We start from the raw sequence: 15,158 nt of genomic DNA on the forward strand, positions 1-15,158 counted from the left end.
AAAAGAAATAACAGGCCAGGCATGGTGGCTCACACCTGTAATTCTGGCACTTTGGGAGGCTGAGGCGGGAGGATCAGGAGGTCAGGAGATCAAGACCATCCTGGTCAACATGGTGAAACCCCGTCTCTACTAAAATACAAATAATTAGCCGGGTGTGGTAGTGCGCACCTGTAGTCCCAGCTACTGAGGAGGCTGAGGCAGGGCAATTGCTTGAACCTGGGAGGTGGAGGCTGCAGTGAGCCAAGATCGTGCCACTGCACTCCAGCCTAGCGACAGAGCAAGACTCGGTCTCAAAAAAAAAAAAAAAAAAAGAACAAAATGCCTTTAAACAATTGTCCCCAGGCATGGGTGTGGGGGTGTGTGGCTGAAGTCCCATATTCATGTCTTTTTTTGTTTTTTTTGAGACAGGATCTGTCTGTTACCCAGGCTGGAGTGCAGTGGCGTGATGTTGGCTCATTGCAACCTTTGCCTCTCCAGCGCAAGTAATCCTCCCACCTCGGCCTCCTAAGTAGCTGGGACTACAGGTGTGTGCCACCATGACTTGCTAATTTTTTTGTGTTTTTTGTAGAGATGGAGTTTTGCCATGTTGCCCAGGCTGGTCTTGAACTCCTGAGCTCAAGTGATCCGCCCACCTCAGCATTCCAAAGTGCTAGGATTCCAGGTGTGAGCCGTGGCGCCCAGCCACTCATGTCTCTTTGTGCCTGATAAATTTTGCATATCTCATGTAGTTCAGACTGCTCTGTTGTTTTTTTTTCTCTCATTTCCCTCTTTTGATTGAAATTTTTCTCTTCTGAAAGCATTGATGTTCAACATTTTAGATGTATGCTTCTCCCACGTAGCTGGGAAGGCTCATTCCCAGGTTGTAACCTTGTTCCATGTCAGAGGAAGAGAGGAGAGGTATTATGGCTTATGAATTTAGTGAGGTCTTAAGGCTGAATTGATTGACAACAAAAAGAGACAGAGCAATGGGACCTTGGTCAGGCCATCCACTTACAAGGAAGCTGCAGAATATTGGATTCTTTCTAAATATCTAGCTATCATAATTCATTTTCTGTTGTTGACCTTAGATATCTAAAAATACAAAGCATAATCAGCTTAAGAATAAAAAATATGACGCAAATATGGACCATTATTGACACAACAATTTGAAATCCAGGTCTGAAAAGTGTTCTTATTTCTAAAGGTACCAGGCCAGGTGCAGTGGCTTATGCCTATAATGCCAGAACTTTGGGAGGCCAAGGCAGGAGGATCACTTGAGGTCAGGAGTTTGAGAACAGCCTGGGCAACATAGAAAGATCTTATCTCTATAAAGTAAAAATAGGCCAGGTGCAGTGGCTCACTCCTGTAATCCCAGAACTTTGGGAGGCCGAGGCGGGTGGATCACGAGGTCAGGAGATCAAGACCAGCCTGGCTAACACGATGAAACCCCATCTCTACTAAAAATAAACAAAAAAAATTAGCCAGGCGTGGTAGCAGGCACCTGTAGTCCCAGCTACTTGGGAGGCTGAGGCCAGAGAATGTTGTGAACTCAGGAGGCGGAGCTCGCAGTGAGCCAAGATAGCACCACTGCACTCCAGCATGGGTGACAGAGCGAGACTCTGTCTCAAAATAAATAAATAAATAAATAAAAATAATAAAAAAAATAAAAAATTAGCCAGGTGAAGTGGCATCCACCTGTAGTCCCAGCTACTCATAGGGCTGAGGCAGGAGGATCACTCAAGCTCAGGAATTTAAGGCTACAGTGAGCTATAATCATGACTATGCATTCCAGCCTGGGCAACAGAGCCAGTCTCTATCTCTAAAAAAAATTTTTTAAAATAAATAAATGTAACCAAATATTTTATCTGTTCCTCATCCTACTCTGAAAAATAAGGTGTTGAAGATCTCTGCTGTTGAAGATGCCCATTGAGGCAGAACTGCCTGATATGGTTCCTTCTAACATGTTGGAAAGAGTCCCCTATTTGATGTTTTTCTATTTAAAAAATCTCCAGGTTGGAGACTGTGATCTTTGATGGTCTTATATTCTGGGAGCTCACTGTTAAAATAATCCTTAGGCTGGGTTTGTGGCTCGCACCTGTAATCCCAGCATTTTGGGAGACTGAGGTAGGTGGATTACCTGAGGTCAGGAGTTTGAGACCAGCCTGGCCAACATGGTGAAACTCCGTCTCTACTAAAAATACAAAAAATTAGCTGGGTGTGGTGGTGCGCACCTGTAATCCCAGCTATTCAGGAGGCTGAGGCAGGTGAATCGCTTGAACCTGGGAGGCGCAGGTTGCAGTGAGCCAAGATCACACTACTACATTCCAGCCTGGGTGACAGAGCGACACTCCATCTGAAAAAAAAAAAAAAAATCCTTAATTAATCCTTAGTTTTAGTGAGAAGCTTACAAGCCCTTAGTAAAAGCAAAGAATATCACCTTTAAGGAGAGCTGGTTCATAGGCTCCTTCATCCAGGCACATGGACCTTCCCATTACTATTTCAAAGGGAGAAACAAACCTGGTATTTTCCAAACCGGGTAGAATGTAAGTCCAGCAAATGGAAGAGCCTTAAGCTAGGGAAAGTTAAAAGTTTACATAAGCTTTGCCAGTTGATTCTTTTATTATCCGATTTGTGTTTTCCACCACTCTGGAAGACTAAGGGTGATATGTACAATGGGAATGCGGATCCTATTTATTTATTTATTTGAGATGGAGTTTCGCTCTTTCACCCAGGCTGGAGTGCAGTGGCACCATCTCAGCTTACTGCATCCCCTGCCTTCCAGCTTCAAGTGATTCTCCTGCTTCAGCCTCCTGAGTAGCTGGGATTACAGGCGCCCGCCACCATGCCTGGCTAAGTTTGGTATTTTTAGTAGAGACAGGGTTTCACCATGTTGGCCAGGCTGCTCTTGAACTCCTGACCTCGTGATCTGCCCGCCTTGGCTCCCCAGGGTGCTGGAATTACAGGCATGAGCCACCGCGCCCAGCTGATCCATCCAATTTCAATCAGCTTTGACGGCACAAGGTAAGCTTTCTAGAAGACTTTTATAATTTCCTACAATTTTTTCCAATCTCTTTATTTCCTCAACTTTCTATATCCATTCAGTTTTTTTTCTTTTTTTTTGAGATGGAGTTTCGCTCTTGTTGCCCAGGCTGGAGTGCAAAGGCACGATCTGGGCTCACCGCAACCTCCGTCTTCCAGGTTCAAGCGATTCTCCTGCCTCAGCCTCCTGAGTAGCTGGGATTACAGGTATGCGCCACCACGCCCAGCTAATTTTGTATTTTTAGCAGAGACAGGGTTTCTCCATGTTGATCAGGCTGGTCTTGAACTCCCAAACTCAGGTGATCCGCCTGCCTTGGCCTCCCAAAGTGCTGGGATTACAAGTGTAAGCCACCGCGCCCAGCTTCCATTTAGTTTTATCTATCATTCTTTCTTATCCTTTCGACTTAAAAGAATCTTTAAGACTCTCTAGACAAAAGTACTTTTCCTTTAACAAAAACTACATTCCCATGCCTTCTTTATAATCTTCTTTACCAAAGACACATTTGATTTTTTTGTTGTTTTTTTTTTTTAATTTGAGACGGAGTCTCGCTCTGTCTCCTAGGCTGGAGTACAGTAGCACAATCTCGGCTCACTGCAAGCTCCGCCTCCCAGGTTCCCGCCATTCTCTGCCTCAGCCTCCCGAGTAGCTGGGACTACAGGTGCACGCTGCCACACCCGGCTAATTTTTTGTATTTTTAGTAGAGATGGGGTTTCACCATGTTAGCCAGAATGGTCTCGAACTCCTGACCTCGTAATCCGCCCACCTCGGCCTCCCAAACTGCTGGGATTACAGATGTGAGCCACTGCGCCTGGCCGACACATTTGATTTTTAAATGCTGTGTACACAGAATTGTTTCCCTTATATCTAGAATTTGTGTTTTTGTTTTTGAGACAGAGTCTGCTCTATCACCCAGGCTGGAGTGCAGTGGCACAATCTCTGTTCACTGCAGCCTCCACCTCCTAGGTTCAAGAGATTTTCCTGCCTCAGCCTCACAAGTAGCTGGGATTACGGGATTACAGGCACCTGCTACCACTCCCAGCTAATTTTTGTATTTTAGTAGAGACGGGGTTTCACCATGTTGGCCAGGCTGGTCTCGAACTCCTGACCTTGGGTGTTCCACGTGCCTCGGCCTCCCAGAGTGCTGGGATTACAGGCATGAGCCACCAGGCCCAGCCTAGTAGTTTTAATTATATATATTTACTATAATTTTAACTCTTAGTAACCTAATTTCTAGTGAAAAACCTAGAAAGTAATTTTGAACATATTTTATCAGTATTTGTAGATGAAAATCACTTCATAAGTTTTTAGAAAGATGTTTCCTCCACTTTTATTAATAGATTGAAATATACTTAGCTTTGTTAAACCATGTAAGATACCAAAGTATATAAGCTTAAACTTAAAGGACTAAGTTTAATTAATATTGATTAATATTTTATCCCAGAGCTTGGGCCACTAGCTGTAACCTGCCCTGTAGCTGGTAGCCTAGGCAAGCCACTGTACCTGGCCTGGTTACCTTTAGAAACACCTTTTTTTTTTTTTTTTTGAGACAGAGTCTCGCTCTGTCACCCAGGCTGGAGTGCAGTGGCACAGTCTCGGCTCACTGCAGCCTCTGCCTCCTGGGTTCAAGTGATTTTCCTGCCTTAGCCTCCCAAGAAGTAGCTGAGATTACAGGCATGCAGTACCACACCGGGCTAATTTTTGTATTTTGAGTAGAGACAGGGTTTCACCATGTTGGCCAGGCTGGTCTTGAACTCCTGGTGTCAAGTGATCCACTCACCTCAGCCTCCCAAAATGTTGGGATTACAGGCGTGAGCCACCACGCCTGGCCAGAAACACTTTTCAGATATGGATTTCACTTTGTTTTGTTAATAATTGTCCTTATTTGCATATTGTTTTTTGAGACGGGTCTTACTTTGTTGCACAGGCTGGAGGGCAGTGACACAATCTTGGCTCACTGCAACCTACACCTCCCAAGCTCAAGTGATCATCTAACCTCAGCTTCCCTAATAGCTGGGGCTATAAGCGCATACCACCACACCCACCTACCATTACACCTGGCTAATTTTAAAATTTTTTTGTAGAGACAGGGTTTCTTTATGTTGCCAAGCTGGCCTCCTGGACTCAAGTGATCTGCCGGCATTGGCCTCCCAAAGTGTTGAGATTATAGGCATGAGCCACTGGACCCAGCCCGTATTTTTTATTCTTAAATTGATTATGCTTTGTATTTCTAGACGTCTAAAGTCAACAACAAAAAACTAAGATTAAATTGATTGATATCTCAGCATTTTAACTTAGAAATGACTCAGACATTTTATGATTATCTATTACATAATTTAACATAACATTACTTCGAGATACACAGTTACCCTCCTCTAATGTTTTTCCCAGTCATTCTGGGTCCCAAGTACCCATGTGGCACCCAGGATGGCTATAAAGTACAACCCTTCTAGGCATGGCCAGGAAACACGGCTGGGCCAGGGAGGACATACTACGTTTGGCCCTGACCTGCCCCTGGTGGTCTAGCTGCTATGGACATACATATGTCTTCAAAGGTCTCACCATAGCCACCTGTCCAGGTCCCAAAATCTTTTTCATTTTTTTTTTTTTTGAGAGAGTGTCACTGTGTTGCTCAGGCTGGAGAGAAGTGGCATAATCTTGGCTCACTGCAAACTCCACCTCCTGGGTTCAAGTGATTCTTGTGTCTCAGCCTCCCAAGTAGCTGGGATCAAAGGCATGTGCCACAACACCTGGCTAACTTTGGTATTTTTAGTAGAGGGGGGTTTCACCATGCTGGCCAGCTGGTCTCAAACTCCTGACCTCAAGCAATCCACCCACCTTGGCCTCCCAAAGTGCTGGGATTACAGGTGTGAACCACCACTCCCAGCCTGAATCACTCTCGTATGTGTCTCATACTGCCTCTAACCACCAGGTAGCATTAGGGTTCTCAAGTTATCAGGGTTACCAGTCCCTTATTTATGCCTTTCTGGATAAGCAAGTGTCCCCAAAATGTCCTTTTAGTGAGGAATGCCCTGTAAGTCTGCTTTGTGTCCTGGGCAACAGTCCTGACATCTCTGCACAGTCTCTAGTCACCTAGACCAGCTGAATGGGTCAGTCAAAGTCATTGTCTCATCTCTTCAGGGTAATATAATTCACCCTCATGCACTCTTTGGTTTGGAAATAACAGGAATTGGTCACAAATGAAAAGACAAGTCTGAATTATAAGCAGTAGAAAGCAGGTGCAATTTCAAAGGTATATGCTATGTAGTTTTAGGCTATAAGAAGTGAAACCACTTGTATTAGTTCTTTCTTACATTGGTATAAACAAATACCTGAGACTGGGTAATTTATAGACAAGAGGCTTAATTTGCTCATAGTTCTTCAGGCTGTACAGGAAGCATGGCAGTATCTGCTTCTGAGAAGGTCTCAGGAGGCTTTTACTCATGGTGAAAGGCAAAGCAGGAGCCAGCATTTTATATGGCAGGAGCTAGACCGAGAGAGGGTGGGGAGGTGCTACACACTTTTTTTTTTGTTTGTTTGTTTGTTTGTTTGTTTTTTTTGAGACGGAGTCTCGCTCTGTCGCCCAGGCTGGAGTGCAGTGGCCGGATCTCAGCTCACTGCAAGCTCCGCCTCCCGGGTTCACGCCATTCTCCTGCCTCAGCCTCCCGAGTAGCTGGGACTACAGGCATCCGCCACATCGCCCGGCTAGTTTTTTGTATTTTTTAGTAGAGACGGGGTTTCACCGTGTTAGCCAGGATAGTCTCGATCTCCTGACCTCGTGATCCACCCGTCTCGGCCTCCCAAAGTGCTGGGATTACAGGCTTGAGCCACCGCGCCCGGCCGGTGCTACACACTTTTAAACAACCAGATCTTGTGAGAACTCACAAGGGGGCATGGTGCTAAGCCATTCATGAGAAACCATCCCCATAATTTAATCACCTCCCACCAGGCCCCACTTCTAACACTGGGGATTACAATTCAACATGAGATTTAGTGGGGACACAGACCCAAATCATATCACTCCACCTTTGGCCCCTCTAAATCTCATGTCTCTCTCACATTGTAAAATACAATTATGTGTTCCCAATAGTCCCTCAGAGTCTTAACTTATTCCAGCATTAACTCAGAAGTCTAGAGACTCATCTGAGACAAGGCTAGTCCCTTCTCCCACCTCAGCCTCCCGAGTGTCTGGGACTACAGGCCTGTGCCACCACGCCCGGCTAATTTTTGTATTTTTAGTAGAGACGAGGTTTCACCATGTTGGTCAGGCTGGCCTTGAACTCCTGACCTCAGGTGATCTGCCAGCCTTGGCCTCCCAAAGTGCTGGGATTACAGATGTGAGCCTCTGCGCCCGGTGTGGTATTTTCCGTTTAATGTATTGTTAGATTTATCAGGTGTGGTGGCTCATGCCTACAGATGTGATTACAATCCTAGCCTTTTGGGAAGCCGAGGTGGGTGGATCACTTGAGCCTAGAAGTTTGATACTAGTCTGGGCAACATGGCAAAATGCCATCTCTACAAAAACAAAAACAAAAGAAAAAAACAACCAGCCAAATCAAACAAAACAAAACAAAAACTAGCTAGGCATGGTGGCTTATGCCTATAGTCCCAGCTATTCAGGAGGCAGAGGTGGGATTCCTTGAGCCTGGGAGGCAGAGGTTACAGTGAGCCTGGGTGACAGACCAAGACCCTGACTCAAAAACAAAACAAAAACAAAACAAACAAACAAAAAAAACCCAAGGCTGGGTGCAGTGGCTCACGCAAGGAGGCTGGGGTGGGTGGATTACTTGAAGTCAGAAGTTTGAGACCAGCTTGTCTGACATGGTGAAACCCCGTTTCTACTAAAAATACAAAATTAGCCGGGTGTGGTGGGGCATGCCTGTAATCCCTGCTACTCGGGAGGCTGAGGCAGGAGAATCACTTGAACCTGGGAGGCAGAGGTTGCAGTGAGCGAGACCACACCACTGCAGTCCAGCCTGGGCAATGTGAAACTCTGTCTCAAAACAAACAAACAAACACAAATAAACATAGATACATAGATAGATGTGGGGGTGGGGGAGAGAGTTGGATTCAATTTGCTAAAATTTTGATTTTGTATCTATGTTAATGAAGGACATTGGTATATAGTTTTTTTCTTATAGCATCAATTTTTTCTTTTTTTTTTTGAGACAGTTTTGTCACCCAGGCTGGAGAGCCATGGAGCCATCAGCTCACTGTAACCTCAAACTCCTGGGCTCAAGGGATCCTCCTACCTTAGTCTCCCAAATTGTTGGAAAAATAGGTGTACACCGCCACACCCAGTTATTTTTTCCAAATTGGCTGTATAATTTTGCATTTCCATCCGCAATGCATGAGGGTTCCACTTGCTCCAAATCCTTGTCAATATTTGGTATTTTCAGTTTTTTTTTTTTTGAAATGGAGTCTTGCTTTGTCACCCAGGCTTGAGTGGAGTGGCATGATCTTGGTTCACTGCAACCTGTTGTTGACCAAATACACACATTGAAAAATGTAATTCAAGAGTCTATAAGGGATCATTTCTTTTTTATAAAATTATTTACTATTTAAAATTAAAAAAAATTTTTTTCAGCACTCAATGCTCCCAGTGTGGGCTTAGATGCTGAGGCTGGGATCATTTCTTGTTGGTGGTAAACTCCAGATTTTTTTGTCTGAAAATGTCTTGAATCACATAACCTGGCTGAAATCCTGGTTTTACAATTTCTTAGTCATATGACTCTAGATATGTACCATAACCTCTGGAATCATTGGTTTATTCATCTGCAAAACTGGTAATCTTGAGTACATTCATTCTCTACTGGGTAAGACAAGTTTGGGAGGGAAGACGCACAGAGAAGCTCCTGAGCAGATGAGTTCTCTAGAAGAACGCCAAGATCCAAAGCAAAACAGAATAAAACATACACCATAATCACCTCTCTGAATGTTTGAAAATTGTAGGGAGGTCGGGCGCCGTGGCTCACTCCTGTAATCCTAGCACTTTGGGAGGCTGAGGAGGGTGGATCACAAGGTCAGGAGTTCAAGACCAGCCTGGCCAAGATGGTGAAACCCCGTCTCTACTAAAGACACAAAAAATTAGCTGGGTATGGTGGCACACACCTGTAATCCCAGCTACTCAGGAGGCTGAGGCAGGAGAATCACTTGAACCCTGGCAGCAGAGGTTGCAGTGAGCCGAGATCATGCCACTGCACTCCAGGCTGGGCAAAAGTGAGACTCCATCTCAAAAAAAAAAAAAAAAAAAAAAAAAATTGTAGGGAAGACAAGGTTAACATACTGGAGAGAAAAAAAAAACCTAATAACAATATTCCTGTATGCTTGAGAGTTACAGTGTGTGGTTCTTTTTAATCAGTTCTTTCAAGTCCAGTGAAATAGCTGCTTGTAGGAGCTTACAAAAGAGACTTTACAGAAGAGAGTGCTTGACTGGAAGTCGTCAACTTGTTAGCCAACTCCAACAATCTATTTTTAACAGAAAAATCCAATGTGAACACTAAGAAAAAGGATTGGTATTCCATGGATGAGCCTGAAATAAAGAAAAAGGAATTGGTAAAAAGGAAAAGTATTAATCAAAAAGTAAGGTTTTCAGAAGTAACAAAGTAGTTATTCATTCAACACTTGGTACCTACAGCCTCAAACACTATAAAATATGAAAGACAGATTGCTTCTGCCTACAACAAACTTATAAAGTTGGTAAGATAGACATATGATGTAATTAAAATCTGTTAACAAAGCAATATGTAACAGAAAGCTTATCTGTATAGGAAAAACAACTACAGAATATAGTAATATTATGTAGGAGGGTGCTGACCTGAAACAAATAACATGTAATAGGAATTATAGGAGGTGGAGCTCAATGTAGGTTGTCCATTGTTTTCTAGATTCCTCTTGCCTTGCGTTGGGATGTGCAGAACGAACAGGAATAAAAATAAGTTGTAATTAGGCTGGGCACAGTGACTCATGCCTGTAATCCCAGTACTTTGGGAAGCCGAGGTGGGTGGATCACAAGGTCAGGAGATCGAGACCATCTTCGCTAACAAGGTGACCCCTGTCTCTACTAAATATACAAAAAATTAGCCGGGCCTGGTGGCGGGCGCCTGTGGTCCCAGCTCCTCAGGAGGCTGAGGCAGGAGAATGGCATGAATCTGGGAGGCGGAGCTTGCAATGAGCTGAGATTGCGCCACTGCCCTCCAGCGTGGGCGACAGAGCGAGACCCCATCTCAAAAAAAAAAAAAAAAAGTTGTAATTACAGCAGTCCCCATCTTATCCACAAGGGATAGGTCCCAAGACCCCTGGTGGATGCCTGGAACCCTAAATATACTTTGTTTTTTCCTATACATACATACTTATGATGTTTAATTTATAAATTAGGCACACTAAGAGATTAACAGTAGTTAATAGAAATTTTTTTTTTTTTTTTTTTGAGACGGAGTCTCGCTCTGTCGCCCAGGCTGGAGTGCAGTGGCCGGATCTCAGCTCACTGCAAGCTCCGCCTCCCGGGTTCACGCCATTCTCCGGCCTCAGCCTCCTGAGTAGCTGGGACTACAGACGCCTGCCACCTCACCCGGCTAGTTTTTTTTTGTATTTTTTAGTAGAGACGGGGTTTCACCTTGTTAGCCAGGATGGTCTCGATCTCCTGACCTCGTGATCTGCCCGTCTCGGCCTCCCAAAGTGCTGGGATTACAGGCTTGAGCCACCACGCCCGGCCTAATAGAACAATTACAACAATATAGTATAACAAAACTTAGGTGAATGAGTAATTTATTCTAAATTATGCTGCCTTTATTCTGTATACTGAGTAAATCTAAATCTTCAATTGTATTGAGCCTCATATATCTACCTAAATTTATAAGGTAGCCAATTTTTTGTTGTATGGCTATTAGTTTAGAGGCAGTAGGTACTTTTTCAGACATTATCTCATTTTCCGCTCCCCAAAATGCTAAGATGTTGATAGTAAATGTTTCTATGCTACAGAGGAGAAAATACATATTTATTTATTTTATTCATTTTTTTTGTTTGAGACGGAGTCTCACTCTTGTTGCCCAGGCTGGAGTGCAGTGATGCGATCTCTGTTCACTGCAACCTCCACCTCCTGGGCTCAAGCGAGTCTCCCACTTCAGCCTCCTGAGTAGCTGGGATTATAGGTGTGCACCACCATGCCTAGCCAATTTTTGTATTTTTAGTAGAGATGGGGTTTCGCCGTGTTGGCCAGGCTGGTCTTGAACTCCTGATCTCAAGTGATCTGCCTACCTCAGCCTCCCAAAGTGCTGGGATTACAGGCATGAGTCACTGTGCCTGACCTACATTTCTTTCTTCTTTTTTTTGAGATGGAGTTTTGTTCTCGTTGCCCAGGCTGGAGTGCAGTGGCGCGATCTCGGCTCACCGCAACCTCTGCCCCCCAGGTTCAAGTGATTCTTCTGCCTCATCCTCCAGAGTAGCTGGGATTACAGGCATGCACTACCACGTCCAGCTAATTTTGTATTTTTAGTAGAGACAGGGTTTCTCCACGTTGGTCAGGTTGGTCTTGAACTCCTGACTTCAGGTGATTCACCTGCCTTGGCCTCTCAAAGTGCTGGGATTACAGGCATGAACCACCACACCCGGCCTACATTTCTTCTTTCTACTACCCCTTACCAGGTACCCGGAGCCTACCTGTGGAGAGTGATTGACCTTTGGCCTTCTATCTTCCCTAAGGCAAGAGATGATTTTGTTTCAGGGTCACTACTGGCAACCCTGGGATCCCCTGGGATGGGGTTGGTCTTGACCCACAGGAGACAGTAAAGTAGCAGAGAGTAAAAAGGGTTTTTTTTTTTGAGATGGAGTTTCCCTCTTGTTGCCCAGGCTGGTGTGCAATGGCACGATCTCAGCTCACCGCAACCTCTGCCTCCCAGGTTCAAGTGATTCTCCTGTCTCAGCCTCCCTAGTAGCTGGGATTACAGACACGCGCCGCCACGCCCGGCTAATTTTTGTATTTTTAGTAGAGATGGGGTTTCTCCATGTTGGTCAGGCTGGTCTCGAACTCCCGGCCTCAGGTGATCTGCCTGCCTCGGCCTCCCAAAGTGATGGGATTACAGGCCTGAGCCACCACGTCCGGCTGAAATTATAAAGGCTTTTACGATTTTAGCACTCTGGGAGTGAACGCCTCGTATATTTCATGCTAGGGCTTTTTAGACATTTTTCCTTTAAACGTGCAGAAAGCAGGGGACAGTCAGTATTTAATAACACTAAAAACCAAATTATTCCACAGCTTTGATCAGGAGGCCAGGCCCAAGTATGTGCTCCAAGCATGCATTCTCTTTGACTTAAAAATATGAGTCCAAATAACTCTGAGAGCAATTATAGATGAAGGCACTGCCTGTAAAAACCCAGTTCATTTGTTTCTGTTTGGGGCTTAGAATTCTCACTGATTCCCATGGCTTGACAAGCTTATTGCATTGGGTTCTGACCAAACCAATGCTATCATGAGACCAGTGCCCACCTGTACCTCCTGCAAGAGAATTGCTTACTTTCTTATTAAGGAAATACGAAACCTGCACCTGACTGCTTTTTTTTCATTCACCTCAGCTTAGGTCCTTACCACCTCACACTTACATTGTTTCAACCACCTCCATCTAAAATTGCCCTATCCTGCCTGTCCAAGGTCAAGTGACTCCCAACTGCCTATGTGGCATCTAAGGCACAGGGCCTCAATCTATTCTTTCAAAGCCCAAAAGATAACACTTACCGGGCACTTAATGAGAGGCACTGTGCAAGCATGTTCACAACATTCTCTGCGCAGTGGCTAATACCCCATTTACAGGTGAGGCACAGGAAGCATGAGAAGCAAGCATCCCAATGTCACAAGGCTAGAAAGTGCCTGGTACACAATGCCAGGTAGAGCTAGCTCTTAACCTCTGCACTATCATGGCTAAAGAATGCTGACGTGTACTGAAAGTTTAAAGCTTTAACAAACAGCTTATTTAATCCTCACAATAGTGAGAAGACCAGTTGGCAGCAATATTCTCATTTAAAAATGAGAAAAACCACAGGGAAATTAGTAACAATAATGGTGTGTAAAGAAATGGCCTTGGGAGATTCGAACCTAGGGAGTCAGATGGACCCTGGACCTCCATGCTAACCCTAAAGGTACCAGGAAGAAAAAAAAAAAAAAGCCAAAATAATTCCTAAGTGAAAAACAATGATTATAAAACACTAAAAAGACACTAAGCGGCCCGGTATGATGTAGCTCAAGCCATAATCAGCACTTTGGGAGGCCAAGGCAGAGGATCAGTCAGAGATGGACCATCCTGGCCTAACCAGTGAAACCCCGTCTCTATTAAAAAATACAAAAACTAGCCCGGAAGGCCCGAGGTGGCCCGAGGCGCCTGTAGTCCCAGCTACTGGGGAGGCTGAGGCGGAGAATGCGTATTGAACCAGGGCCAGACTTGCAGTGAGCTGAGATCAAGCCCACTGCACTCAGCCTGAAATGACAAATGAGACTCAAATCTCAAAAAAAAAAAAAAAAAAGACACTAGCCCTACTACATACATACAAAGGCTATTTTAAAAAAGTTAGCCACTGAAGGATGTTTATTCTCTCATATCACATTTAAGATTTTTGTTATTTGTTTTCTTTTTTGAGATGGAGTCTGGCTATATATAAGCAGGCCTAGAGTGCAGTGGCGTGATCTGGGCTCACTACAACCTCCGCCTCCCGGATTCTTCTTCTGCCTCAACCTCCCAGTAGAATGGCCCCGGCGCCCTGCCTTAACTAATTTATTTTTATTTTCACCCACTTGCTTTTTGAGATGGAGTCTTGCTCCTTAGCCGCCCAGGCTGGAGTACAGTGGCACAGTCTCGGCTCACTGCAACCCGCCTCCTGGAGTTTCAGAGTCTCCTATCTCAGCCTCACGAGTAGCTGCCCAGGATTACAGGCGACAGCCCTCACGCCCAGCTAATTTTTGTATTTTAGTAGATAGGGTTTACGCCATGTTGGCCAGTCTGGTCTCGAACTCCTGACCTCAGGTGATCCGCCCGCCTCAGCCTCCCAAAGTGCTGGGATTACAGGCGTGAACCACCGCGCCTGGCCCACATTTCAGTTTTTAACCACTGTTTCTTAACTGGAAGAGACATCCTTTCCTTTCCTTAACCAATTGCTGGTAAAATCCGATTCAAAATTCTAGTGGAAAAACAACAGCAACACCACCACAAAAAAAGCTAACCCTATGAACCCCCAATGTCAAAATGATCTATCACAAAAAACTCTTCAGCGTCTAGAAAGTTTAGCTATTGGATTTACGCGTTCCTATCCCTCCTTCCAAAAATAACAACTCGTAACTCTTTCAAGTTATTCTACTTAATCTCATCTTATCATTTCTGGAGGAAAGTGATTAATACACCGTTTTCATGACACTGCCTCTAAGGCCCCAAGAACCAAACAAGAGACCCGAGCTGCCGCCTTAGAGACTTCGGGTGGGGGCAGAACGCCGCGCCGAGGTGGAGGTAGGAGCCCCGAGGGCACAGCGGCCAGGAGGGCGGAGAAGGCTGCCGGAAGCTCGGCCTCCGAGCAATCACCCGCCTCGCTGCGCTTCCATGCTTGCTAAGGGGTCGAGATGAAGAGGCTAGGGGGAGAGAGAGGGGCGAGTGGGACGAGGGGCTGGGAGCAGCCGCGGCCGCTTTACCTCAGAGCCCAGAGACCTGGGGGAGGGGCCCTCGGCGCTGCCGCGGACTCCGGGGCTCCCGGCGGGCAGGTCCTACAGGGCCGTGGAGCAAGAAGGCTGATGTCTCGGCCGTCTCGGGGAGTTCTCCCGACGTCGCCTGCTGTTTGTCAGTCGCCAGCTGTAACACGGTAGCAGGCCGAGTCACGCTGCTCCCGGCCGCCAGGCGGGTTGAGTGAGGGGTCGCGGTGCCGCCTCTCTAGGTCCGGTCTGGCCCACATCACCGGAGCCGGGGGTTTATTGTTCCGGAGAGCCACACGCACTGTCGGCCTGGGCCCGCCAGGCAGTGTTTCGCTCCGCCCGTCCCGGCCTGGGGTCAAGCCAGCAGCTGCAGGCACGCCGACTGGCGGCGTATTGGGGGCCCGTGTGTGTCTCTTTAAGGGGCCGGGCCTGCGAAGCTGAGGGGCGGGTGGGGTGTGCGTCGCTCCCGGTGTGAGGGTG

General features: G+C 45.8%; 2 long non-coding RNA genes across 2 annotated transcripts; both read right to left on the reverse strand.

Annotated features, from left to right (window-relative positions):
- Positions 1-8,317: 8,317 nt before the first annotated feature.
- LOC103882091 lies at positions 8,318-15,093 on the reverse strand. The gene is made up of 2 exons (XR_004182172.1): positions 14,682-15,093; positions 8,318-8,492 (listed from the first exon to the last, which is right to left on the reverse strand). It is a non-coding gene; the product is annotated as an uncharacterized LOC103882091 (long non-coding RNA).
- LOC116273774 lies at positions 9,341-10,037 on the reverse strand. Its single transcript, XR_004182171.1, has 2 exons — positions 9,834-10,037; positions 9,341-9,548 (listed from the first exon to the last, which is right to left on the reverse strand). It is a non-coding gene; the product is annotated as an uncharacterized LOC116273774 (long non-coding RNA).
- Positions 15,094-15,158: the final 65 nt, after the last annotated feature.

This window comes from Papio anubis, chromosome 2 (genome assembly GCF_008728515.1).
Source record: "Papio anubis isolate 15944 chromosome 2, Panubis1.0, whole genome shotgun sequence".
NCBI lineage: Eukaryota > Metazoa > Chordata > Mammalia > Primates > Cercopithecidae > Papio > Papio anubis.